The 27,798-nt window shown below is 38.4% G+C and overlaps 1 long non-coding RNA gene across 1 annotated transcript in view; it reads right to left on the bottom strand.

The window, feature by feature from the left end:
• Positions 1-27,798, bottom strand: part of LOC128315927 (uncharacterized) — a 220,878-nt gene that overhangs the window by 69,118 nt on the left and 123,962 nt on the right. The window contains exon 4 of the long non-coding RNA XR_008299138.1: positions 17,250-17,328. This is a non-coding gene — a long non-coding RNA (uncharacterized LOC128315927). The remainder of the gene's footprint in view (positions 1-17,249; positions 17,329-27,798) is intronic.

The following is a 27,798-nucleotide window of genomic DNA, read 5'->3' as shown; positions in this document are numbered from 1 at the left end:
GGAGTAGAAACCTTATTCCTTATTATTTCCCATCTACAGCCCTCTGCATTGGCTCGCCCTCCACACGAACTGCAGGACCTGGTGTGAGCCGTTTAAACTTTCTCTTCCTGGGCTTTTTATCCATCAAATGAGGGTTCAAAAATTTGCTCTAACTACCTAATGGGGGCAGATTCAATAAGACGAGGTCACTGGAACTGCTTTTTGAAGACTTAAAGCCCTATAGAAACATAATTCTTCATCATCGTCTTCATCAGGTGCAGCCTCACAAAAACCACCTTTCTTTTCAAATAGAAATAATTCTGTTTCAGAGTAACAAGCAATTATGTGCCCGATCTCTAGGTATGGTGAAATGAGAAGCCAGTCTCTGCCATCCTTGAGTTCCCTGGCCACTTACAAACAAATAACTGCCGTGGAGCGATATGAGTAGCAGGGGGGCGTGGAGGAGGGCATGGTTAATCCTGCCAGGGGATTCAGGGCAGAATTTACAGAGAAGGTAAGATCTGAGCTGCCTCTTGAAGGTGGAAAAGATGAAATTTTTATTTAGGTTAAAATATTCACTACGGAATTAAAGGCCACTAAAGGACTGTTTAAGATGGAAGGGATCGGTGGGGTCGTAAAAGAACTAGAAAATTGAGGTCAAGGTTTAAAACCACCAGTCTGTCATTACAACAGTGATAGCAGAATGCCAAGAAAATGGATTCTCGAATTATCAGCTAAGGCTACCAGCAACCACCCTCTCCACCCTCTGCAGGGTGCTGTACTCACCTATCAGGGATTGAGAGGAATGCCTCAAGTTTTTATAGCACTTGGCACTCTTCAAAGGGCAGGCATTTGTATCATTTGCTCCTTAAAGATCTCTTTCCTCTATCAATATCAAAAGTATTTACACAGGATACATATTTATCCTGGAACAAATCATCACATTTGTCAAACAACTCCAAGTTTATTAGGACTGATGTTGCAAATAATTTCCTAATTATGTAAATGAATAAAATCTGCTTTTAATTAATCTCTAGGCTTTACTTGCATTATTAGAATAAAATCTGTTTCTATCTTATTATGGAGTTGCTATTTTCAACAATTACCATGAAGACAAACATTGATAATTATCATATATGGCAGAATCGATTCATCTAACAAGGTCAATGGTTCAGTGGCAATTCTAAGAACTCAAAGGAATCTAACAACACTCCCAAACTCATGAAGTACAATGACCTTAAAACAGGTAGAATTAGTGGGATTCAGTTCAACTTCAGTTCAACTAACTTTGGTCAGTAGGCTGTGCTTTTCGGGTAAGCCTTCTACCCTGTACAACACTCTAGTTCCTTCTTTACAGTGTATATGGTATACACATATACATATACATATACATATACATATCAAGATGGTACCAAACTGTTCCCCTTTTGTATATGTACCTTAATATTTCCTTTGCTCTTGATTCTTTTCTTGTATCCCAGACAGCCCTTCAGTAATGATTTTTCTTCTTGCAATAGCACATCATTTAGAAATTTCCTAAGTGAGGGTCTGTTGGTAGTGAAATCTGTCTTCCTCAGCGTTGACTTATTCACCTGATTTACAAAATTATTATTTTGCTCTCATTCCCTTGGTTTTTAATTGTAGGTTGAGAATTCCTTTTTCTTCAAGACACTGATGGCATCAGCCTCTGCCTACTGACTTCGAACTTTACTGCTGAAAACTCTTCCCCAGTCTAACAGTTCGTGCAGATGAGCACTGTTTCCATCCCAGCTCCTTTTAGGATCTTTTCTCTGTCTTTGTCCTATAGTTTTACAATGGTGTGTTTAGGTGTGGATTTCTTTTATTTATCTTGCTTGGAGTTCAATAGACATCCTGAACCTGTCTTTCTTAGAAATTATTCATCCATTGTGTCTTTTAGGGCTCTGCCTGGACCTCACTCTAGCTTCTACATCTCTGTCATTTTTGTGTCTTTGCCTCTCTGTGCTGAATTTTGTCTATTTTCTTTAGTTCCAGCTCATTAATTTTTTCTTTGGCTGTGTCTAATCTGGTCTCTCAAAAGAACTAGAAGATAGGGCCACCGAGGTTTCTGTTATGTAATATTGAAGTATGACAAACACATTTATCACAGTAGATGCAACATCTCTGATGACATTACACAGGCACACACACTCATGTACATGAAGAGAGAGAACGTTTCTAACACTGCAGCCTGCCCTTAATGTCTCTTCTCAATCAACACCCTCCCATGTGAAATAGTTGTAATTCTGACCACAATCCTCATAGATCCACTTTACCTGTCTTTGAACCTTCCAAGCATGGAATCATACAGAATTTGTACTCTTTGTCTGGATTCTTCTGATTCACAGTATAACCATGAGCTTTATCCACACTGCTGCATTAGCTGTAGTTTGCTCATTTCCATTGCACTGTAACATTCCACTGTATGAACATACCACAGTTTCTTTATCCCTTCTACCATTGATGGAGTTCTGCATTGTTTTAGTTAGGGCTCTTATTCTAATGAATTTTTAATTTCTATTATTATTTTTTATTTCCAAACATTCATTTATTACCTTTTCAAATATCTTGTTATCAGGTCATTTCTGATAGGTTCATATTCCTTACTCATATTTTCACTATCCTCTTTTATTTCTTTAAACATATTAAACATGTTAAATGTGTGAGGTCACTGCTATCCCTGTCTGTCTCTGTTGATTCTCATGAATGACACTTTGTTTCCTCATATATTCCGTAATTTCTACTTATGAGTACATGTTCACTTGCACTCAACAACCCATGGGGAATTCTTTGCAGGATGGGTAAAATGTGGATTCCTCCAGAGATCTGTGTTTGTGCCCACCAGATCTGCTTCAAATCCACCATCAGCAGCCAGCCTGAATTGGTCAAGGTTCTGTACTGTCTGCCTCCGTGGAGTGGATATTTTTTCTAATTCACCTTTTCCCTGAGGATGTTTCCCTTCATGAGACCCAGCCTCACTTAAGAGTCCCCAACTGGCCTAACTCCCCAGGAAGATCTTTTTGCATACCCCCCCTTACACATAGGCACAGCCACTGAAGCCAGAGCTCCTGGTCACCTGAAATTTATTGGTGGTTGCTGATAAAGTAGGCAGCAACTTTACCTCTTTGGACTCCTGCTCCTGTTTCATTCTTACCATTGGAGAATTTCTCCTACTTTCTTGTATGCTCATTCTTTTATTTAAAAAAATTATGATATAGTAGGGACACCTGAGTGGCTCAGTTGGTTGGGCGTCCAACTGTGGCTCAGGTCATGATCTCACCGTCCGTAGGCTCAAGCCCTGCATCAGGCTGTTAGCACAGAGTCCAGATTCTGCTTCAGATTCAGCGTCTCCCTCTGTCTCTGCCCCTCCCCCACTCATACTCTGTGCCTCTCTCTTAAAAATAAATAAAAACATTAAAAAAATTTTTTAATTGTGATATAGTCAACATTTTCTTAAGTATATTTAGATAGTTTAAATACTTTGTCAAGCATATTCACATAGTTTACAAATTATCTAGTCCATTGTCTCTCCAGACATAGAGTAGTCTGGTCAAGCTTTCTGAACCTCCATTTTCAACAAGTCAGATGGAACGTCCTTCAATATTCATTTTCTCAAACATCTCTTAAGCATCACCGTCTCTCATCTCCTGCCCACACAAAACTTAATCCCTCTCTTCTCGGTACTTCTTGATATCTTTCTCTCTTTGGTTCTCTGTCAGCCCACAGGCCTGCATCTTTCACCAGAGTCTAAGGCCTCAGAGGTCAGGACTCTGTGTACATACAGCCAGGCACATAATCTCACATAGAAAGAGCTCCACAAATGCTTACTGGAATGAATGGAGCCGATGGTCTGATGTCAACAGCATGTCCCTAGAGAACTGAATCCTGGAATCTTCAAACCCTCAATCCTCAAACCCTCAAACCCTCTATGTAGAAAGCAAAGGATAAACCACATACACAGAAGAAGCCTCCCCATACAAGCCCTGTGGAATCAAAACTGGAGTCACAGCAGGCCCAAATCCAGAACTTGATTACACACAACAACGGCAACAAGGCTGAGCCCTGGCGGCCATCATCACTCATTCCCTTGGAATCATTTGCTCCAAGCCTCAAGTTTCAGGGTATCAAAGTACCACTATACTGTTTCTTAAGATATTTACAAAGAGGCAAGGAATTTTGCCTGTTTTGGTGGATGGTGTTATTATGCCATCATTTATACTGAAATTACAGGAGGGAAAGAAGCACTTTAAAAAAAAAAAAAATTGTTTCTACCAGACTCTTCACTGCAATTGCCCAGGACAGCCAGAGTTGAGTAATGAGTTCTAACATTTTGTGCGTCCAGCTTGATACCAGATGCCAAGGTCCTCAGATACCCTACAGCATTTTCTTTCTTCATGAAATAAATTGTACTATGAAAAACCACTGATATGGTAACTAAATTGAATGTTCAAGCCTAAAGCTTATTAGCCCAGAGAGTTTTTGTGATGATACCACCATGATCTGATTTCAAGGATAAGTAAGATCAACTTAGTGGCTCTTTGGAATGATAGTGATGAGAGAGGCCTGCAGATGCCTTTGTCATGGTATTTTAAGGGCTGTATAAATTCTAATGGATGTAACAGCTATTTCTCCAGGCCATGCCAGCCTGGGGGCACAGGGAAGGTAGAAGATAAAAATAAATGAGTCATTCCGTAGCTCAGCCCTCACTAGCTACTAGAATGCCATCTCTGACAAATGCCTCCTTCAGATTCAAAAGCTGGGCATGGGGATATGAAGGGGACAACTTGGTGGTATGTGGTCCCTGATGTGTCATGTCACCTTTTGGCACCATCTGGTACCATGGTCATACCAAGAGGATGCCTAACTGCTCCTAAGTAAGCTAGATAACCAGAGCTACTCCACAAGAGATACCCTCCTCCACTATGCTTCCAAGCCTATGCCAATACAGTTGTTCTATGGAGCCACTGTGTCTGACTGCAAAGACTGGGTGGTAGATGGCTACAATAATGAACTCAAATTTTTCATGTACCTTGTCTCCTCCCACACTGAGTCTGGGCTTGGTCATGTGACTTGCTTTGACCATTGAGACATGGAAAATGCAGAGATTTAAAAAGTGTCTGCACATTAGAGTTTGTCCTCTTTCTTATACTTCTTAGAATTCTTCCACCACCATAAGAACAAGTCTAGGCTAGCATTCTAGAAAATGAGATGGAAGGAGTTGAAGTGAATCATCCAGCTGAACACTGTATCAGACCAAGTGGCCCTAGCAAATCTGGCAGCTGACTTCAAGCACAAAAATTAGCTCATCCAAGAAGAAAAGAATTACCTAGCTGAGCCCAGCCTAATTTGCCAATCCACAGAATCATAAGCTAAATAAAAACAGCAGTTTTAAGTTACTAACTTGAGGGAGATTGTGATGTAGCAAAAGCTAATTTATACAGCTTTTCACAAAGATATGGAAAACATAAAATATGCTCATGGAATGGATGGTGGAAGGGTATGCATAAAGTGGAACCTGGGATCTGAAGCAAGAGGTTGACGGCCTTTGAAAAGGTATAAAACCCAAGAATGTAGCCATTAACTCCGTGGTACAATCTGAAGAGGCCGTTACAGAGTCCATTTATTCCAAATATCTCTCTCACCAGTGAAATACGGTATCAACCTCCTACCTACATCAAATCTTGATAATATTTCCAAGCAGTGTAGTATAAAGGCAGACAGCAAGACACCACAGAGTTAAGAACTCTGGAATCAGACAAAGGAATCGGCTCTGGAATCCTCAGTTTCATCCTTCATAAACTGGGGAGATAATAGCACCTAGCTCAAAGAGCTATTGTTGTAAAGATTAAATAATGCATGTCCAGTGCTTGGTGCAAAGCCTGATACATATAAGTGCTCAAAATATTAGCTTGTCTTATTAGCCATAAGGTTGGGAGTTAATAAAAAAAAATTACCACTTATTGGATACTTACCGTGTAAAAGGCACTATGTTAAAAATCCTGTGTGCATTACCCCTTTTAATCCTCATCATAATGAGGTACTTATGGTTCCATTTTAGATATGAGGAAACTGAGGCACAGAGAAATTCAGTAATTTGTTTAGTGTCACATAGCAGCTTGGAGATGGCAGATAGTAACTTCAAACCTCTTAGCATACCATGCTGCTTCCCCTCCCATCATTCCCTAGGGGTTACAAACCAATTATGAAGTCTTTTCAAAATGTGGCCCCATGCTACATTTTTCACCATTTTAATAGGCTTCCAGGACTGTGCCTATACTGGGCTTTCTGCGTGGGATGCTATCCCCATCCATTTTCCTCTCGTACCCACTTAAAAAATCCTTATCATTTTAGGCCCAGTTCAAAAGCTATCTCTGCTGAAATGTTCTTAGATTTCCCTAGTGGGTAAAGATATGAGCTCTGGAGTCAGACTGCCTGTGCTGAAATCCCAATTTCCGCCACCTACTAATTATGTGAAGTTGGGTGAGGCGTATCTCTCTAAATCTCTAAATCTTGGTTTCCTTATCTGTAAAATTTGGGAAATGGTGCCTATTTCACAAAGATGATTGATAGATAGATAGATAGATAGATAGATAGATAGATAGAGATAGAGATATATAGACAGACAGAAAGAACCAAGCAGAGTGCCTAACCTGGAGTTAGCACTCAGTGTTAGTTTTCACTTTTTTAAATCCACCACTGGGTTCCCATAACACTTTTACTTTTAACATGTACAGATAATTATATACCTCTCTTGTGTTCCCTTACTAGGTCTTGCAACCTTTGTGGTCAGAGATCATGTTTCTTGATCCCTCTCTTCTTACCCAGCCGCAATAAACACATGTTTATGATTATTGAAATTCATTTACTCCAACTGACTCTGAGTCCTTAGTATAAGCATTTAATCTTTCTGATGGAACTTTAGTTTGCTCAGCCATGGTTCAATTTTAACCTGTTGGGCTATATCAGTAATTTTCAAAGATTGTTGTTCCCTGTTTACGATGACATTCTTTTCTCAAATAAGATTTTACACACTAAAACATGAAACAGATTCTGTGCAGAGCTGCTGCAGTTGAAGAGGGCTATGAAAGGCAGATCTTATCTATCAAACAGAGATGCCTCAATTTCTCAGGCACCTCTGAGAATGCCTACATCTTACGATCACCCATCTGGACCTGCCCTCTGACAGTTCAGACTTCTCCATAAAGTAGGCGCCAGATCCCCCGACTCTCCATCCCCTAGGTGAATCCCACTCTGAGCATTAACCCGCTCAGGATGAGGAAAGATGTTTCTGGAGGGAAAAACAAACCCCCAAATCATGGGAAAGTGCTTCTTGGTATAAGAATGCCTAATGCCCATTTGCCAGCCCTAACAAAGAGTAAGCATGATGCTCAAACCATGGGATCTTGAATTAAGCCCTCTTGAAGTGTCATCTCAATTACAGGACACAGGATAAAGCTGGTTCTTGTTAGCTATATATGGGGCCTAAAGTTTTAGGTACCAACAGGAACTGACAAAGACTGTAGTAATGGGGGTACAGGAGCTATTTGAATATTTCAAGAAACCACATGCCAGTGTGTGGGCTGAGACACCAAACTCTTTTGCAACTGGCAGGAATGACATCAGTGGGAGAATTCAAGCTCATTGGAACTCTAATTGGCAGGTGTACATGTCTTTGATGAATAAATAAATTACTGCTTCATAAAATGAAGTTGTTTCTTAGATATTTTTTTTCTAAAACATAACATCTGTTCAGAAATCATAACAGAAAATGTTTATCAAGTGTTCACTATGTGCCAGGTGATTTATGTCCATGCCTCATCAAGTTTGTGAAGCAAACATTATCAGCTTTACAAACAAAGCAACCAAGTCCTGAAGGCCACGTTGGTTCCTCATTGTCCAGCAGCAAGCAAACAATGGCACAGGATTTAAAACTGTGCATCCTTTATGACTATACTTCCTACCTTACTCACCAGTGGATCACTTCTCTGCTGATTAAAAGGCTGCTAATACCCTAGCCTCTAACAGTGACAACTCAATGAACTATTTGATAATATTACTTCTTTCTTAGTGGTTCTCACAATATCTAAGAATCACCTGGGGAGGTGTTAAAATGCAGACAGAGCCTTTGCCCCAGAGAGTCTGAGTCAGTAGGGCCTGGGAATCTGCATTTTAACCAGCACAGGTGATAATTCTAAAGCAAGTTGGCTGCAGTTTCCTACTTGGAAAACATTGCTTCAGGGATACAATCAATGTTATCAATAAAGAGGATGTTCTGAGAGTGTTAGGCTTGCCTTTTATTTTACTATCTGAAAACTTTCAAAATATTTAGGAGCTTCCAGATCAAAAGTTGCTCCTTAGAGTTAATCAGGACAGAATGTGGCTGGTATAGAGGGCAATCCTATATTTGTTCCGGTCCCCCATCATCCCAGCCAGGAAGATGTCACTAATCTTCAGAGCTAGCTGTCCCAAGACAGTGCTTGAATAGGAAGAGAAAGAAAGGGCATCCCTATCTTCCCTCTTTAAAACATAAAAGTAAAGACAGCAAGGAGAATGCTGATGGTGACAGATGTAAGAAGTTTATTATGTATTGCAGAGATCCAGATTAGGAAAAGCTTTCTAAATCCAATTTTTCTGCTTAAAGCAGAAAGCAAATAAGGCCATCCTGGTGTGCCACCGGTTTCACAGAACTCATTGACAGGAGGTGTGCAGGCTGTTTGGAAACCTGGCTATGGTGCCAAAGGGATGGAGTTTTGAGGAAGTAATCATGGACCTCATCCTTCTCACTCAGAAAGAATCTGATTAGGGTAAAGCAGGGTGGGGACTTGTTTTGCTGAGATGAGTTTCAGGCTAAAGTGATTGGAGATGATGGAATCTGAATGGGATGGGGAGCAACCCGGCAGGCGAGGACAGAAGTAACCCTGTCTGTGAAATGATAACAAATGACATTCGCACCCCTCCTTTTCTACTTTCTCCCCAAATTCAACATTAAATTGAGCATCAGATGGCAAGGTGCTTTCACGATTAAGTGGAGAGCTCAAATAAATACCTTTTACAAACTCCCACTTCTCAGATAATCAAACAAATTTTATCTGCCTGGATGATAACTTAGCTCTTTTTCCAAGTTTGAAAATACAATCATGAGAATTCTACAAGGATGGGTAAGTCATGAAAGTACAAGGAAATGCCTCTCCCCAATATTCCTTCCAATATCTGTTAAACTTTATGAAAGGAAACATTTGTACAGCCACATGAGAAGCAAGAAACAATGGTATGTGGGTAGCATTGGGAATCAGTGCAATGATGGCTCAAAGATTAAGAATCAGCCCCTTATCCAAATGTCCACTGATGGATGAATGGATAAAGAAGATGTGGTATATAATACACACACACACACGCGCGCGCATGCATACATACATACATACATACACACACACAATGGAGTATTACTCAGCAATCAAAAAGAATGAAATCATGCCATTTGCAACTATGTGGATGGAACTAGAGGGTATTATGCTAAGTGAAATTAGTCAGAGAAAGACAAATATCATATGACTTCACTCATATGAGGACTTTAAGAGACAAAACAGATGAACATAAGGGAAGGGAAGCAAAAATAATATAAAAACAGGGAGAGGGACAAAACATAAGAGACTCTTAAATATGGAGAACAAACAGTGGGTTACTGGAAGGGGGTGTGGGAGGGGGGATGGGCTAAATGGGTAAGGGGCAATAAGGAATTTACTCCTGAAATCATTGTTGCACTATATGCTAATTAACTTGGATGTAAATTTAAAAAATAAACAAATAAAATAAAAAATTAAAAAAAAAAGAATCAGCTCCTTGTCAGAGGCAGTTTTGAGTCTCATGTATCTGTTTTCTCCAATTCCAATGAGCATTCGGTTCCAAACATCTATATGTTATATGGTCGAAGTCCAACTATTCTTTGACTGAATCTGCATTTCTCAAACCAAACGACTTCTCAGACTCTCCTGAAGCTCCCCTATGCTTCTGTGGACCAAGGATCTTCAAAGACCAGGAGCTGCTGGCTGACATCTCCCTTCTCATCTAGATTCACAATTACTCTTCTTTTTTTTTAAATGTTTGTCTTTATTTTTGAGACAGAAAGAGACAGAGAATGAGTGGGGAAGAGGCACAGGGACAGAGGGAGACACAGAATCTGAAGCAGGCTTCAGGCTCTGAGCTGTCAGCACAGAGCCCGACGCAGGGCTCGAACTCATGAACTGCGAGATCATGACCTGAGCTAAGTTGGAGGCTCAACCCACTGAGCCACCCAGGCGCCCCTAGATTCAGAATTAGTCTTGCAACGGATATTTTCTCCTCAACCTGAATGCTTTGAGATGTCAAGAGCTCTGCTGTCCAACATGGTAGTTACTAGCTCTACGCAGCTATTCATATTTAAATTTAAGTTAATTAAATTTAGATTAAATTTAAAATTCAGCTTCTTGACCACGTTAGCCACATTTTAAGTGCTTAACAGCTACATGTGGCTAATGGCTACTCCATTAGAGCAGATATAGTACCATGATGGTATAGTATCATCTCAGAAAGTTTTGCTGGACATCCCTGGAGGGCTGGAAGAATTTAGAATTGGGCAAGACAAGAACTGCCGTGGCTGACCTGAGAGAAGGAGTGCAGAGTACTCAGACATAACACAAAGGGATTGATGGTAAGCCTCATTTTTTGACTCTTTGCCACCACTGGGCCAACATTTCTCCTAGTTCAAGAACAAAGTAATAAGAAAAGAATAAAATCAAGCGAAGTCCAAGATAATACCTAGCACAAGGTAATAAGAACTAATTCCAACACCATCAGGGTAAAATTCTTTCACTGAAATGGATTTGCTCCAAAACCATACCAACATTTTGAAAAACAACTGCTTTGTGTTTTCACTAAGATACCACTTGACATGGCTTTTATTGAATCAAAAAGACTAGTCCAAAATAAAACTGCAGTAGCCATGTAGTAACCACATTTTGATTAATGAAGCAGAGAACAAATCTGAAAAACACTCCTAAAATTCAGAGGAAGTGAATGAAGAGAGTAAAGAGACTGCTCTGTAAGAGAGGCCCACAAGGGAAAATAGAATACCCGCTTGTTTCATACACACACACACACACACACACACACACACACACACACAGCTAATACACCATACTTCTCGAAATCTGCACCAGCTGTCAATCTTGATTGATCTCAAAATATGAGATTTCTACTTATAAAAACTTTCACTCATAAAACCAGAAGATAAAAAAAATCATGGCATAAGTGAAGAGACCAACAATTTGAAAGTGGAGAACCAAGCTGAAAATTTTGAAGCAAGTAGTTCCCATTGAAATAGGCAGGATTCAGGAAACAATATATCATGCTTCTTGAATATACGTATTTATATACTCAATAAAACACAAGCAAATGGAGCAAATGGAAAATATAGAAGTGTTATTGAAAAATGCTATAAATCATCCACCCCTCCCCTTTTAAAGAAATCAAATAAAGACAATGAAGAGCAGGAACAGGAACAGCACGTAAAAAAGAAGGAGGGAACATTTTAAAAGACTGGCTCATGAAATTTTTGTAAATGTCAAGAAAAGATATAAGAAGCAAGGAAGATGGATTCAATAGATTGAATTCTTTTATACCAGACGTTGAGGACAGAAAACTAGCAAAACTCCGACTTCTTATTTAAAAAGGAGGTGTGAACACATGCATTGAGGAATACTAGAATCCCACTAAAATGACAGGAAAGAAAAAGATGAAAGATAGGCTTAGGAATTCTCTCCAAAATATAGAGCAAAAATGTGGCCAAAGAGCTAAAAAATAGGGGGGAAGTGTAAGAAAATCAGAAGACCAAGCTGAGAGAATAGGGACCAGGAAGTGTGTATGTGTGTGGCAGGACTCGGGAGGGAGCTGCTAAAAAAATGTCCATGATGAGAATGTAACAGGCTCGAGATATAATAAAATAAGCATGATAATGAAAAAAAAAAAGAAGGTTAAAAAACTAAGATTTGAAGGTAGATGCTTCTGGAAAATAGAAAAATATAGTCAGGGGGATTGGTTGGTAGGGAGAGGGGTGTTCCTCATAGCAAGCCTGTGGGATTACTGGACCCTTTAAATAACGTGCATGTAAAACTTTGGTAAAAAGAAAAGCTAAATTTTAAGAAGCCATAAGGCTTAAAAAGAACAGAACATTTTCCCAAGAAATGTTTTACTCTTCGTATTAAAAAGAGCTGACTGTGTTGAAGGCAAGATTATTGTTGAAAGAACTGACCTAGGCATAATCAGGGGAAATACAAATTTCAAGGATAAAAAGGAAACATTCCAGTTTCCAGATTGGAAGAAAACTGTCTACAGATGAAAGAGAAAACTGGGATCAGTGTAATTTCCTTCAGTAATTCTACTGCCCGCTTCCTAATAATTTGCGTGTGTTTGTGGATAGCTTTTGTCTTTGGACAGTCGAATTTACTAAATAAAACCAGTATCTGGATTTTTTTTTAAATATGAACAAGGTATGATATAAGAGGCAGAAAACCTACAAACTGAAACTGTTGCCAAGCCTAAAGGGTTTGTCAAGTGAGACTTCTCAGAAGCCCCCTCTTTACCCAGCCCCTCCCTGGCTGACCACACCTCCACCTCGGGCTATAGCACTCAGCTCTTCTACAGTGTCCAAGCATCGAGCATCGCCCAAGCCCAAGATAATCTGGATGAAAAACAAGATGGACATCCAGGGTGACCCCAAATACCACGCCCTCTCTGAGTAAGGCGTCTGCACCCTAGATATCTGGAAGCCCAGCCCCTTCTATCCGGGGTCTATACCTGCAAGGCCATCACTGTGCTAGGGGAGGCATCTGTGGACTGCCGGCTGGAGGTCAAAGCACTGAAGAGCGACAGGAGTCTGTGATGAGAATGGTGCTGCAGACCTGGGGGGTTGGGGCCACCAGGCTCAGGATCAAGCTCCACGGATGCCCCAGACCCCCATTCCCGTGATGAAAGTGGATGGCCTTGCTCGCTGGTACCTGCCTAGCCACCTCCCCCAGAAGCTGGAGCCCAGTAGCCAGGGGTAGGCCTTTGTTTTGTTTTGTTTGGAATGAAAGAAACTATTAGCAACAGATACACAGGTTCTAAGAATGAAATAATACTATTATATTTGAAAACACCAATGAATTTGGCAACATTTTAGAAAAAATACTAAAATTGAAGATAAAACCTGAATGGAGTAATAAATAAAAATACAATTTTAAAAACAATATCCCTCCGAACTCCCTGGCATGAGTTGCTCTTACTGGTGAATTTTTTAAAAATTTCTAAATAAAATAAAGAAAACAAAAGGCCACTACATTCTTCATGAAATTTGATGAATATAAAAAATATTAAAAGCCATTCAAGAGCCAAAGCATAAGAGACTCTTAAAAACTGAGAACAAACTGAGGGTTGATGGGGGGTGGGAGGGAGGAGAGGGTGAGTGATGGGTACTGAGGAGGGCACCTTTTGGGATGAGCACTGGGTGTTGTATGGAAACTAATTTGACAATAAATTTCAAAAAAAAAAAAAGAAAAGCCATACAATTCCAAGCAAATGCAAAAGTGATGCAAAATCTGAAATGCATAGGATAAAAACCTATAGAATCAATATTATGTATAAATACAGATATAAAAATCTCAACTCTACTAGTAAATGAAATTAAATAGCTAATTTAAAGAGCTGGCCATTATAATAAATAGGGATTATTCCTGGAAAGCAATGACTGATCACTACTACAAATTGTAATAATTTCACCAATATGTCACATAAGAAAAGCAGACAACTTTATCATAACATAAGAGATATTAGGTAAAATTCAAACCCCACTATTCATAATACATCTTCAAATGGTGGAAAAAGAAGCATGTCTCACTCAACATATAAACATTTGTTTTAAACCAACAAATACCACCATTAGAAAGGAAACAGGAGGGGCACCTGGGTGGCTCAGTCGGTTAAGCCTCCGACTTCAGCTCAGGTCACGATCTCGCGGTCCGTGAGTTCGAGCCCCGCGTCGGGCTCTGGGCTGACGGCTCAGAGCCTGGAGCCTGCTTCGGATTCTGTGTCTCCCTCTCTCTGCCCCTCCCCCGTTCATGCTCTGCCTCTCTCTCTGTCTCAAAAATAAATAAACGTTAAAAAAAATTAAAAAAAAAAAAAAAGGAAACAGGATAACTATACTGTTTACAGAAATCCATTGAAAAAAGTTATTTAAATTAATTTTTTTAAATCAATAAATTGCTAGATAAAGATATAGAACATTTCATGGGGAAAAAAACCATTCCCAGTAGAACACAAAATATAAAATATGAAGATAGAATCTTAATGGGAAATGTGTGTGACCTAGATTGGGAGAGATGGGGGTATAGGAGCCTAGAGGATTTTACTAAGAAACATAAAATAAAACTTGACTAATGGAAAGACTCAGCATGTTCCTCTATGAAAAGTCTAAATATTTTAAGAATGTCAATTATTTTCAATTAATATATTTCATTAAAGCAATTTGAATAAAAATCCCAGTAGGGCTTTCGTTGTTGTCATTGTTTCAACTGGATAAAGTTATTATAAAATTAATTTGGAAGAATAATCAAGGAAAAATATTTTCTGACTACATTAAAATGTAACGTGGGGATGAAAGAAACCCTTCCAAAGGCCAGAATATACAGTAAAATTATCAATAATTAAAATGGTCTGATACTCATTCCAAGATTATCAATCACTTGGAGAAAGAACAATTTCTCAACAACGTATTAGCCATCACTGTGGTTGCATTTATGGCTCCAGAGAAGCAGAATGACTTGGATACATGGGACAGGGAAGCCTCCTTAGTTTGACTTTACTGAGTGGCAACTTTCACACCGTTGGCCAAGAGTTTCTCCAACATCCTTCAATGTCAAATTACCTAGTTTCATTTCTACCAGAATAACTTAATGCAACTGAAAACCGTACGGCACGGAATACTCTGACCTGGCTTCAAGGACCCACCTCTCTCAATTCTGCTCCTTACCATGATAGGGCTTTATCTTCTGAATCTTTTTATCTTTTTGATCCCCTACCTTATTCCTCACCTTTTGTCATTTACTAACAAAATAATGTGATAACAGGGTTAACTGTTTATATGTTTTATATCATGCCATGGGCAAGATAAATTCCAGATGAATTAGTTGGCTAAAAAAATTTTTTAATTACAAGGATAAAACTGAATGTTCATGAGATGATGATACAAGAAGATACAATGTGATGAATTATAAAAGAATGGATTAATTACAAAGAAAAAGATCAATAAATATGACTACATAAAAATCTCAAATAATATATATCTAAAATATTGTGTGAAAGAAAGGCAAATAACAGGCTAACAAAATATGTTGAAGAAAGCATAGGATGAATAATTTTACTATATAATGAGCTCATGAAACTGATTATATGAAAGCCTTAATAATATCTCATTAAATATATAAATAAAAGACAAAAGGCTAGTAAATAGATTGTTCATAAAAATAGTCAACTTACCAGTATTAAAGAAATAGAGATTAAGACCAGTAACATTAGAAAAGTAACAAATTTTTAATGGCAATACCAATTGGTGACAAAGCTTCAGAAAAATTGATATTCTTTGACTGCTAGTGGCAGTCAAATTATTACAATGTATTTATAAAATAATTTGGCACTCTTGACCAAAAGCTGTCAAAATGTTTTTGATCCAGTAATTCCATTTCCGGGAATCTAGCCTAAGAAAACAATCTGAAGCCTGCAAAAATATTATTGCATGAAGAAGTCCAACTCAACATACTTACTGCAAAAACATAACAGTATATACAAAGCAAAAAACCAATACAGTAAGTGAGGACAAATCCCCTGGAATTAAATATCAAGTACAGTTCAAAATCATGGTGCTAGAGATTAGGTGGGAACATGAAAATATGAATAATTTTAGATGATTAAAACTCTAAAAAAAACATGACAACAGACACATGACAAAGTACTAAGGACATGAATACCAATATGAATACTACTATTACTACTACTAATATATTGAGTATCAACTATGCCAGGCATCTAACAAGCAAAATCTTTAATATTCCTACCAACTCTAGGAGAGAGAAGCAGGTAACTAGGTAATAAACTAACAAGAGCTGCTGCTTCTTCCATGATGCACAAATATGCCACCCAGATTACCCATCAGGCAGCTGATCCGAGTGCCTCAGCCATCAGGGATCCCCAGAAACTGCTCTCAGCTGTGTCACTCGAGGCCACACCCCTATACTCAGTGCAGAGCACTATTCCTATACTCAGTGCAGAGCAACCTATATCCAGTATCTGGTCATTGCAGAGATAGAAAGGTCCAGCTCCCCAGCTCTAATCAGGGACAGTGCCCAATGGCCACCCCAGCCTTCGAGCCCTCGTGCGGTCAGATGAGGTCTCTGTTGAGACTGCTCTGTAGCCTCCATTCTGCTTCCACCCCATCCTGCCGCCTACCCTTCCCCACAGATGTTGATCCTCAGAGTACTCGCTAATAAAATCCCTAGACTGATCTCTGTCTCAGAGGCTGCCTTCTGGGGGATCTCAACCTACAACAGTTAGTGCCAACAATGGTCCAAGATAGCAATATTAAGTTGGGATTGGGAGCCAAATTAATGGCACCAATGGTAGGTGGAGCACAGTTTGCAGGTAGCACAAGCTTGCTGTGCAACTGGTAAAACGTTCACAAGTGCTGAACTGGGATCTGGTGCCTGTGGGAGGAGTGCAAAAGGTCAAATATTTAGGAACTAGACGGGCAGTGGAAATTTTAAGGACAATAGAATTGGGTGGCAGTTGTGGGGGACACCTGAGACTACAGAGCAAGAGAAGGAAATGCTGAAAATGGTAAATCATCAATGCAAAGCTAAGTGTGAAAACCAAAGGGCTTCCACGGGGGATGCAAAGGTAAAACTGAGCATTGGGACGAAGACCAGGACTTGATCACAAGAGCAGCAGAGCTCCAGAGAAGGTTCATTTCTCAAAACAGGCAGGTGTACTATGCCAAGGTTAGGGCCATAACTAGGAAAGAGTAGGACCCAGAAATACACAGTGGAATCAACTGGGTTGGTGCAGTAACATATTTTGATCCCTAGATTCCCCTGCAGAGGGGCCCAGCTCCTCCTATTTGAGGGCCAGCACTTGCCATCATGACTCACACATGTTGCAGGGGCCTCTCCCCTACGAGACAGTATACTCACCCCACCACCAGGATCTGCCTCCACTTATCCTCATGCCCAACAAGCAGGATTAAGTCCAAATATGAGCCAGGATTTAAGGCTAGAAATTATAGTAAGAAATAAAGAATGATAGTATCCTCAGATAAAGGGACCACAAATCAAGAACATGTAACAGACCGTCTTACTTGGTTCTCTTTGTTTCTCTGAATCTAAACATTCCCACTAGCCATTCACTCTCATTGCCCTCTCACCCATCCTCTAACTGGCCTCTGGCTCTGTCCTCCTTGTCCAACCCAATGCCCGTTTAGTTAAAAGGCACCCTCCCTTCACCCTCCCCGCCGCCCCAGAAAATCAAGTATTCTGGTCAGAATCGTGTGCCCACACCAAAAGGTTGCAGAGCCAGACCAAAAACGGACAAAATGTGGCACTGAAACTTCAGTCTGTGGCCCGTGACTTTCCTGCACAATGCTCTGTAGATCTTGTCAGGAATGAAAACTTTTATTGGCAAGTCGCAATTATGGGATCAGACAGCCCATATTAAGCAGTGCTTGACTTGTGAAAGTTTATTTTCTTACAGACCAGTCTAAGGTTGCACTGAAACCACTAAAGTTTGCACTTAAAACAATTTGTCATCCATATGTTAACAGTAATGGCAATATTTGCTAGATATCTTAATATCAATGTAGTCTGCCTTAACTACATCAAAGTTTCTCTCATCCCTTTTTTTTTCACTGCTATATGACCCAAATTCAGATGCCCCTCTAGTATTAAAGAAAATATATGAAAATATTTTAAAAAATCAACAAAACATCTAGGGGTGGACTCAGAAGGATGGCATGCCATGATGCCTCTTTAATGCCAGGATAACCTGTGCTACATAGGAAGCATTGATTTTAAATAACTGGCCCTTTCTTACTTTCTAATCTGGCAGCTCCCCTCTATGAATTCTGCTTTTAAATTTTTGTTGCTTATTTCCCTCTACTCATGTATGTGCCCACCCAAAATGACCTAGGTGTTTGTAGCTGTGGACAGTCACTGCATTTTGAAAATGCAGTTGCAAGAGAATAACAGATAGCCAAGGTTCAAAATGTTCCAATACGAAGCTCATGTATTATGAAACCAATACTGCAATCTAGCTTTGTTTTGATGCTAAAATCACTCCTCACTGTTCCAATCGGAGGACAAGATCATGCAGGGGTGCAGGAGGGGAGAGATAGATATGCGCTTGTCATATCAGAGAAGCACCATTGTTATACAAGTAGCCATCTTGTTTAAGGATTCCAATGCTAGAGGTTTGAGGTCCATGGTACACTTTCCGTTTTTCACTGAGATAGCTAAAGAATTGGTGCTGAAAATAGAGGATCAGCAAAACAAAATGTGATATATTTTATGCATGTAACGTATTTTATGGAATAAGGAAATAACCTATTCTTGGCCTCTAGAAAATACAAAATGGGATACATCTTAATTCTAAAATAGAGTCTTCAACATGTCCTAATTTCTATTTAAATTGTTAAAAGGCTTGGTGCTAACAGTCTACCTTCCAATAAAATGTTCATTATCCCTGAAAGATTGTTGGAAGTTGTCAATGGAAGAGTGATCATCTAATAGTTTTGCCAATGATTGATTTATTTTTCTTCAATCAAGTTGCACAAACTAATGAAAAAGAAATAATATATAATGACCTACATGTACCTAAAACATAGCCTTGAAATGACAATATTATGGGAATAATAAATGAGCTGTAGTTGAAGATGCTAACATACTTCTTTCAGAAAGCAACAGATGATATAGACAATGAATTAAATGTAAAAACTTTTAATACCACAATTAATAAAAGTTTATACAAAATGGAGACTATGAATTCATTTTTGAGAAAAAAATAGAAACTTCATAAAAATTACGTACATACTGGCTTCAAAGGAAGCTTTCATAAATTCCAAAGCATTAATATTTTACAGTCTATATCTGTGACCATAATGCAGATATCAATTATAAAATGATAGATTTATAAAAACTTTCATATATCTAAAAATGAAGTAGGATAAAGACATGATCACATAACAAATAATGAAATACAGTCAATGATTTTATAGTATAGATTATGTGTTCCTATAGAAGTGCTGTATCATGGAATTTCTCACAATGAAAGTAACAGGACTCAAGGGGAAAAGACTGGTGAAAGGTTATGGTAGGCAGAAGTTCAAGGCATGACCCCAAATATTCCACTATCTAATCTCTGGTATCTGTGAATCTGATGCTATATCATTCCCAGTGTTTGTTTCTATTACATGGAACAGCTGACCTTTAAAAAAAATGGAGATTATCCAGGTGGGCCTAATTTAATCACATGAACCCTTAAAAGGAAAGACTTGTGGTAGAAAAGAGGGGTACAAGAGGAAGTCAGAGAGATTGGAAGCATGAGAAAGGTTGCATGAGCCACTGTGGCTTAAAGATGGAGGGGACCACCTGAGAAGGAACGTGGGTGGCCCTAGAAGAGAGCAAACAACAGCTGACCAACAGAAAGGAAATGCGACCTCACTTCTAAACAAGAACTGAATTCTGCCAATGACCAATGAGATTGGAAAAGATCCTATGCCCCACATGAGAACTGAGCCATGGTGGATACCTTGATTTTAGCATAGTGAGACTGTAAGAAAATCCAGCCACACCATACTGGACTTCTGACCTACAGAAACTTTTGTGCTGTTTTCAGCCACTACATATATTGTAATTTGTTACACAGCAAGAGAAAACTAATATAAACAAACACTTTCCAAACATGTAGAGTTTTGTAGAAGTAACATGCTAAAAAAATTTCAAAAATCGTTACCCAACATCTTAAATAACTAGTAAATAAACACTATAATAAATATAACATATACTTTCTTTAATTTTTGGCTACAGAATTCCATATATCTTCATTGGATTACACCTGTTAGTTTTGCTATTCAAACTATCAACATCTTTGCTAATATTTTTGTCTGTCTGATGTATAGATAAACAAAAGAGGTGAGTTGAAATTCCTCTCTATGATGGGGGCTTTATCGATTTATCTCTATAGCTTTATCAAATTTTGCTTTATATATGTCAAGGCTAGATTATCGATTGCATACATGTTTGGAATTGTTATATCTTCTTGGCAAATCAAACCTTTTATCATTATATAATGAGCCTTTCCAACTATAAGGTTGCTTTTTTGTTTAAAACCTACTTTTTCTGCTACCAGTATAGTTATATCGATTTTCTTTTGGTTAATATTTACATGATATATCATTTCTTATCCTTCTATTTTAATTTTCTATTTCAGTATGACTTATTTTCTTATAAAAACATAAAACTGATTCTTAATATCTAATCTAGCAATCTCTTTTAATTAATTTATAATTACAAAGAATATTTATATATGAGGATATGTTGCTACAACTTTAAATTTCTAATTTAAATTTATTAATCATTTTCTGTTTTTTAATCTCCTCTCTTGACTTCTTTAAAAAAAAGAAAAATTATACCTATGGCTTCCCTGTAGCAAAAGAAAAATTTCATCTGGTTCTCCTATCCCTTGGTTTCTCTACCCATTCACGTTCTCCATTCCAAACCCTCTTGTTAACATTGTGTAGAACTTTAATTCTAGGTATTCAGGATATACTTTATCTTTTTCTTTCTCTTAGCTTTAACTTTAGAAACCAAAATACCCAACCTTTGTCAAATATTTAGTCATCCTCATTTTATATATTTCTTTTAGTATCTATTGGATTTGTTTCTCTATTTGAATACTACCTTCAAAATTATTATCAAATATATCACTTGCAAATATCTTCTCCCATTCAGTAGGTTGCCTTTTCATTTTGTTGATAGTTTCATCCACTTTATTTTTTTTTAATGTTTATTTATTTTTGAGACAGAGAGAGACAGAGCATGAACGGGGGAGGGTCAGAGAGAGAGGGAGACAGAATCTGAAGTAGGCTCCGGGCTCTGAGCTGTCAGCACAGAGCCCGACGCGGGGCTCGAACTCACGGACCGTGAGATCATGACCTGAGCCGAAGTCGGACGTTTAACCGACTGAGCCACCCAGGCGCCCCAGTTTCATCCACTTTAAAAAAGCTTTTTATTTTGATGTAATCCCAATAGCTTATTTTTGCTTTTGTTTCCTTTGCCCAAGGAGACATATCTAGGAAAATGTCGCTAAGGCCACGGTCAAAGAACTTACTGCCTATGTTTTCTTCTAGAATTTCTAGGGTTTCAAGTCCCACATTTAGATCTTTAATCCATTTTGAGTTTATTTTTGTGTATAGTGTAAGAAAGTATTCTGGTTTCATTCTTTTGCATGTAGCTATCCAGTTTTCCAGCACCAAAGAGACTGTCTTTTCCCCATTATATTCCTTTCTCTTTTATTATAGATTACCAAAAAAAAAAAAGACCTGAATAATGTGATTTAAAATGGGCAGAAGACCTGAATACACATTTTTCCAAAGAAGACATACAGATGGGCAACAGACACATAAAAAGATGTTAAACATCACTAATTATCAGGGGAATGCAATTCAAACCTACAATAAGTTATCATGTTACACCTGTCAGAATGGCTAGAATCAAAAGGACAAGAAATAATAAGTGTTGGTGAAGATGTAGAGAAAAAGAAACCCTGGAGCACTGTTGGTGGCAAACAGATATAACAACTGTAAAACAGTATAGAAAATTAAACATAGAAATACTTTATGACTCAGTAATTCCACTACTGGGTATTTACTCAAAGAAAACTAAAAAAACAAAACAAAATAAAACAAAACAACATTAATTTGAAAAGATATATGCCCCTTATGTTTACTATAGCATTATTTATAATAGCCAATATCTGGAAGCAACCTAAGTGTCCATCAATAGATGAATGGATAAAGAAGATGTGGTACACACACACACACACATACACACACACACACACACACACACACACACACACACACAGAAATATTAATCATGGGGTGTCTGGGTGGCTCAGTCAGTTAAGCCTCTGACTTTGGCTCAGGTCATGATCTCACAGTTTGTGAGTTCGAGCCCCGTGTTAGGTTCTGTGCTGACAGCTTAGAGCCTGAAGCCTGCTTCAGATTCTGTGTCTCCTCCTATCTCTGTCCCTCCCATGCTCATGCTATGTCTCTCTCTCTGTCTCTCAATAATAAATAAACATTAAAAATTTAAAAAAAAAAGAAATATTACTCAATCATAACAAAGAAAGAGATCTTGCCATTTGCAACAACATGGATGAACCTAGAGGATATTATACTAAGTGAGTTAAGTCATAGAGAGAAAGACAAATACCATATGTTTTCACTTATATATGGAATCTAAAAAACAAAACAAACAAAGAAACGAAGAACAAACAAAAACAGCCCCTTAAATGCAGAGAATAAACTGATGACTGCCAGAAGGGAGGTTCGTAGGGGAATGGGTAAAAGAGATAAACGAGATTAAGAAGTACAAACTTCCAGTTAGAAAATAAAGAAGGCACAGAGATGAAAATTATATCGTAGGGAATATCATCAATAACATTATCACAATATTTTTTAGTGATAGATGGTGACTACATCTATCATGGTGAGCACTAAGTATATGTTGTACACCTGAAACTAACATAGTATTTTATGTTAATTATACTTCAATAAAAAATATTTTAACATGAATATTTGTTTTTTAATGTGGATTTATTTATTTTGAGAGAGATAGAGAGAGAGAGTGCACACACAGGTGGGAGAGGGCAGAAAGAGAGGGGGAGAGAGAGAATCCCACGCTAAGCATGGAGCCTGACATGGCGCTCCATCTCGCAACAGTGATATCATGACCTGAGCTGAAATCAAGAGTCAGATGCTTCATCAACTGAGCTACCTAGGCTCCCCTCCAATGTGGGTATTTGTATTTGAAACCATGTGCAGTCTTGTAGGCCTGAAAATACTATTGTTATATGTTCATATTTGAATGATAATGTGACTGGATATAAAATTTTAGGTTTAAAATACTAGGTCCTTATAAGAAAAAAGGTAAGAGATTTGACACATAGAAACACACAGGGAAAGTCTATGTGAAGGTGAAGGCAGAGGCTGGATGCGTGCAAACCCAAACCAATGAACAGCAAGGGCTGTCAACAATCATATCTAACAAAAAGGCATGGAAAGCATTCTTTCTCAGAACCTGCAGAAGGAAACAATCCCACCTACACAGTGATTTCCGACTTCTGACTTCCACAACCGTAAGAAATTTCTGTTGTTTTAAGCCACCCAGTTGTAATTTGTTACAGCAGTCCTAGGAAACTAATACACAGCGGTTAATTGTTTCTTCCTGTGAGAACAGATTGCATTTTTCTGGCTTTTAATATGTTGAGTAATTTTGAATTGTATTCTAGCAATGTAATTATTAAGTTGTAAAGACTCTGAATTATGCTATATTTCCTCAGACTGCTGACACTTTTGTTTTAGTAAACAATTTTCTTGGTTAGACTCAGACTACAAACTGTCACATCTGAGGTGGGGAGAGTTCAGACTTCCATTCAGTTCTTGGATTTAGTTGCATTATGCTTCCAGTTTGTCCCAAGCCTTCATGATTTAGAGATTAGTCAGGAACTTGGGCTGTGTTTAAACACAGTATTCAGAGTTTCTTCTTCTTTCCTTTTCAGGATTTCCCACTAATACCCTGGCATCCCTAATTGACCTGGGTTCTTTCCCCTACTTCCTCTGCCTAAAACTTCAAAGGGCTTTGTATCACAGTTTCAGCTGCCACTGAGTCATAGGCTAGGCTTACCTCATGGGAGGTTGCTTGCTTCAAGGTTCAATTCACCTTCAAAATCTGCCTACTTTATTTCAATTTCCAAAGCCCTCAAGGAATTGTTTCTGGTATTTTGTCTAGAATTCACTTATGGGATTTTATTTATGGGATAATTGGCTTCTTAGATGTCTGCTTCTCCAAGTCAGAACCTTTAATATCAGTGTGAAATATCACACTTAATATCAGTGTGAAAGTGATCCCAATGTACAAGGTAGACAGGCTGTATTCTAAGGTTTAATCTATGGTTGACTTCAGGGGTGGGAGCCAGTAGCCTATGTCAACAAGCCACCTAGGCAAGAACTAGAAACCAAGGTACAACATGGGATCATTTGAATTTACCTCTGATTCCTGAGCTGAAACTCTTAAAGACTCCCTTACAATTGGTCAAAATCAAAAGTAACTTCAGTTTTAGGTTGTAGTAATTGTGGAAATATTGGATCCTTCTTAGAAACTAGGACTCGAGATTCTGCTTTCTCCCCCTTTAAAATCAGTTTTATCTTAATACTAACTTCCAAAGTAATGTGAGTCATATATTTATTCCTTTATATTCAGACCTCTGTCATACCATCCATCAAGACAAGAAAAGCCAACTTACACCTTTTACAAGCAGAGAGTCCTCTGTGAATATCAGAAATCTGTATTTACAACTCTACCATTCAGAGCATTATGAGCAATATGGTGTTTAATACTGTTAAACCAGTTCAGGCTGCATTTATCAAATGGCTGGTAATAATTAATAGACTCCATGTGAAATCTCATTTTTTTTAAATAGCAGAAAGAATTTTTCCCAGATCCCCTAGAGGCAACTTCATCAACCATTATTTCCTTTGTCACTTATAAAGGAAAACAGTGAGCCCAGGCAAACTCCAATTTGAATGTGTTCATCTTGGCCTCTGCCTTGCATTAGAATTGAAAACGTAATTTCCAACCCTTCTTCACAAATGGAATTGTTGTTATTATTCAGTTTTCCATATGTGAGAAGCTGTCACCTCTGTCAGCTTCAGCGCATCTCCATTTGTGACTCCAAAACCAGACTCACAGGTCTGAACACACACTGTGCATCTCAAGTGAAAAGGTAATTTCTCTACTAACGCACCAAGAGCCCTACTGATAAAAGCCAAGTCCCTGGTTTGAATATTTGTTCCCCTCATCTCCTAATAACATATTAATGCATCTAATGTCCTCCACATATGCCAGGCATCTCTACTCCTTGGACAGTTCCTGACAGGGGATCCAGGAACTGTTATTATCTAGTGCTAGAAGGATGCTGCTTAGGGCAAGATTGTATTTGATTCTCAGTTCTGCCCCATGGAAACTAGCCTCTGGATGCCTACGGTCTTGTTAATATACCCCCTCTCTCCCTAACTATGATCATAACCCAGTCCTTTTCTATATAGAACAAAGTCCATTACTCTGTAGTTCCTACCTCTTGGGAGACTGACCAGCTGGAATAGATCCGATATTACAAACAGTCTGAGACCCAGGAGGTAACTTCAGAGGTGGGCATGAAGTTGTTAAAGGTATCCTACTTAAAGGACATAAGCTAATAATCATCCTAAACATAATGGATCAAAACAAAACACTGTCTATAAGCATTTGCAAATTATAAGAGTAAAAAAATATATATCTCAGAAGATAAATTTTTGAAGGTTATAGGCTTGCTGAACGTTTTCTGCAAAGAAGGGGAGAAAGTGAAGCAAAGAAGAACGGAATTGATCTGCATGATAAAGTAGGTCCTTTGAGGGGAGAAGCTATTGTACTATAAATTGAGTTGAGGTTTCCCTGAGATATCAGGAAGAGGGAGTTTCAGAGGGAGGCAGAATTTAAGTACGAGAGAAAATGAGAGGGAGGATTCTGATCTGAATGAATTGAAGAATGGGCCCTTAATAACATGGAGGGAGGCAGGGCTTAATGACAGGTCCAGGAGGGGCTTCCAGTGATAGTGCATGACTAGTGATGAGCTCTAGGGGCAAGAGTATTTGGTTGAGTCTTCTGTTCTTATCCCCCTAGCTGACCCCAGTCCTCAGTCAAGTATGTTAAACACAAGTCTTGGGACACAGTGGGAAAGTTGGGGTCCATACTTGAGGCAATGAGTGATGGGGAAGGCAGTCTTGCTTTTGTTATGCATCTTCTGGAGCTAGCATGAGGTAGCAAAGCATCCAGAGAGAATGGGGGTCTCTGGTATATTAGCAAGGGCTGGGAGTTATAAAGTGACAAGGAGAAGAAAACGAACCACTCATTTCTCCAGTATACCAGAAAGTCAAGCCTTGATCCTTCCATTATGTGTCTAAGACACAGTCAGGTAATGATACCTAGGTTATAGTGAGTCCAGTTTGTGGGCAAGGATATGTCATGGGAAGTGAAACGCGGCACACAAAAATCTGAGATCAAGCATGGAGTCTTATGTGCATTTCACTTAACTGCTGACCTTGTGCTGCAGTACTTTTATGGGCTCAGCTACTGATAAGTTTGCTCTTGTCCTGAGTTCATATTAAAAGTACTCCTCTCATAATAGGCAATGCTATTATTGATTTGCACCTGGAGTACCTTCTTACTCAGAAAAGATCTAGCTAAGGCCACAAATGTTATATTTCTACATTGTAAGGTCCCTAACCACCAAATTCATTGAGTGTAAACAATACCAAAGCACCCATAGCAACCCCGATATTATTGAAATCAATTCCTAAGAAGCTTCTCCAAGCAATCCGTGAAGAGGAAACCTTTTGTTTCTCATCAAAGACTATCTGAACCTTATAGACAGACATAGCGAGCCAGATGTTCCGAGAAACTGCAAGTATCATCAGATAATAAGAGTCTCAAAGTGGTTAAAAATTAGAAAAGAATTTGATTTTAGCCATTCTGACAGGTGTAAGGTGATATCTCATCGTAGTTTTGATTTGCATTTCCCTGATAATTAGTGATGAGCATCTTTTCATGTGTCTGTTAGCCATCTGTATGACTTCTTTGGAAAAATATCTATTCAGGTCCTCTGTTCATTTTTTAATTAGGTTGTTTTTTGGGTTGTGTAACTTCTTTATAAATTTTGGATATTAACCCCCTATCAGATATATCATTTGCAAATATCTTCTCCCAATGGCTAAAATCTAAAGGACAAGAAATAACAAGTGTTGGTGAAGATGTGGGAAAAAAGGAACCCTTGAACACTGTTAGTGGGAATGCAAATGGTACAAGTGCTGTGAAAAACAGTATGGAGTTTCCTCAAAAAATTAAAAATAGAAACACCATATAATCCAATAACTCTATTACTGGATATTTACCCAAAGAAAATGAAAACACTAATTAAAAAGGATATATACATTTCTACAATCATTGCAGCATTATTTACAATAGTCAAGATATGGAAGAAATCTAAGAATCCATTGATAGACAAATGGATAAGGAAGATGTCGTGTGTGTGTGTGTGTGTGTGTGTGTGTGTGTGTGTTCCATTATACGTAAATGTATATGTAATGAAATATTACACAGCTATAAAAAAGGAAGAGATCATACCATTTGTGACAACATAGATGGACCTAGGGGGCATTATGCTAAGTGAAATAACTCAGACTGAGAAAGATAAATACTGTATGATTTAGCTCACATGCAGAATCTAAAAATAAATAAATAAATACACAAAACTCAAAATTAGACTTGTAAACACAGAGAACAAACTGATAGTTGCCAGAGGGGAGAGAGGGAGGGAACGGGGAAAGTGGGTGAAGGGAACTATGAGGTACTAGTCCCCTTCCAATCATGG

Source organism: Acinonyx jubatus, chromosome B3, assembly GCF_027475565.1.
Source record: "Acinonyx jubatus isolate Ajub_Pintada_27869175 chromosome B3, VMU_Ajub_asm_v1.0, whole genome shotgun sequence".
Classification (NCBI taxonomy): domain Eukaryota; kingdom Metazoa; phylum Chordata; class Mammalia; order Carnivora; family Felidae; genus Acinonyx; species Acinonyx jubatus.
The sequence above is the reverse complement of the archived record's forward strand: the minus strand, read 5'-3'. Positions and strand labels throughout refer to the sequence as shown.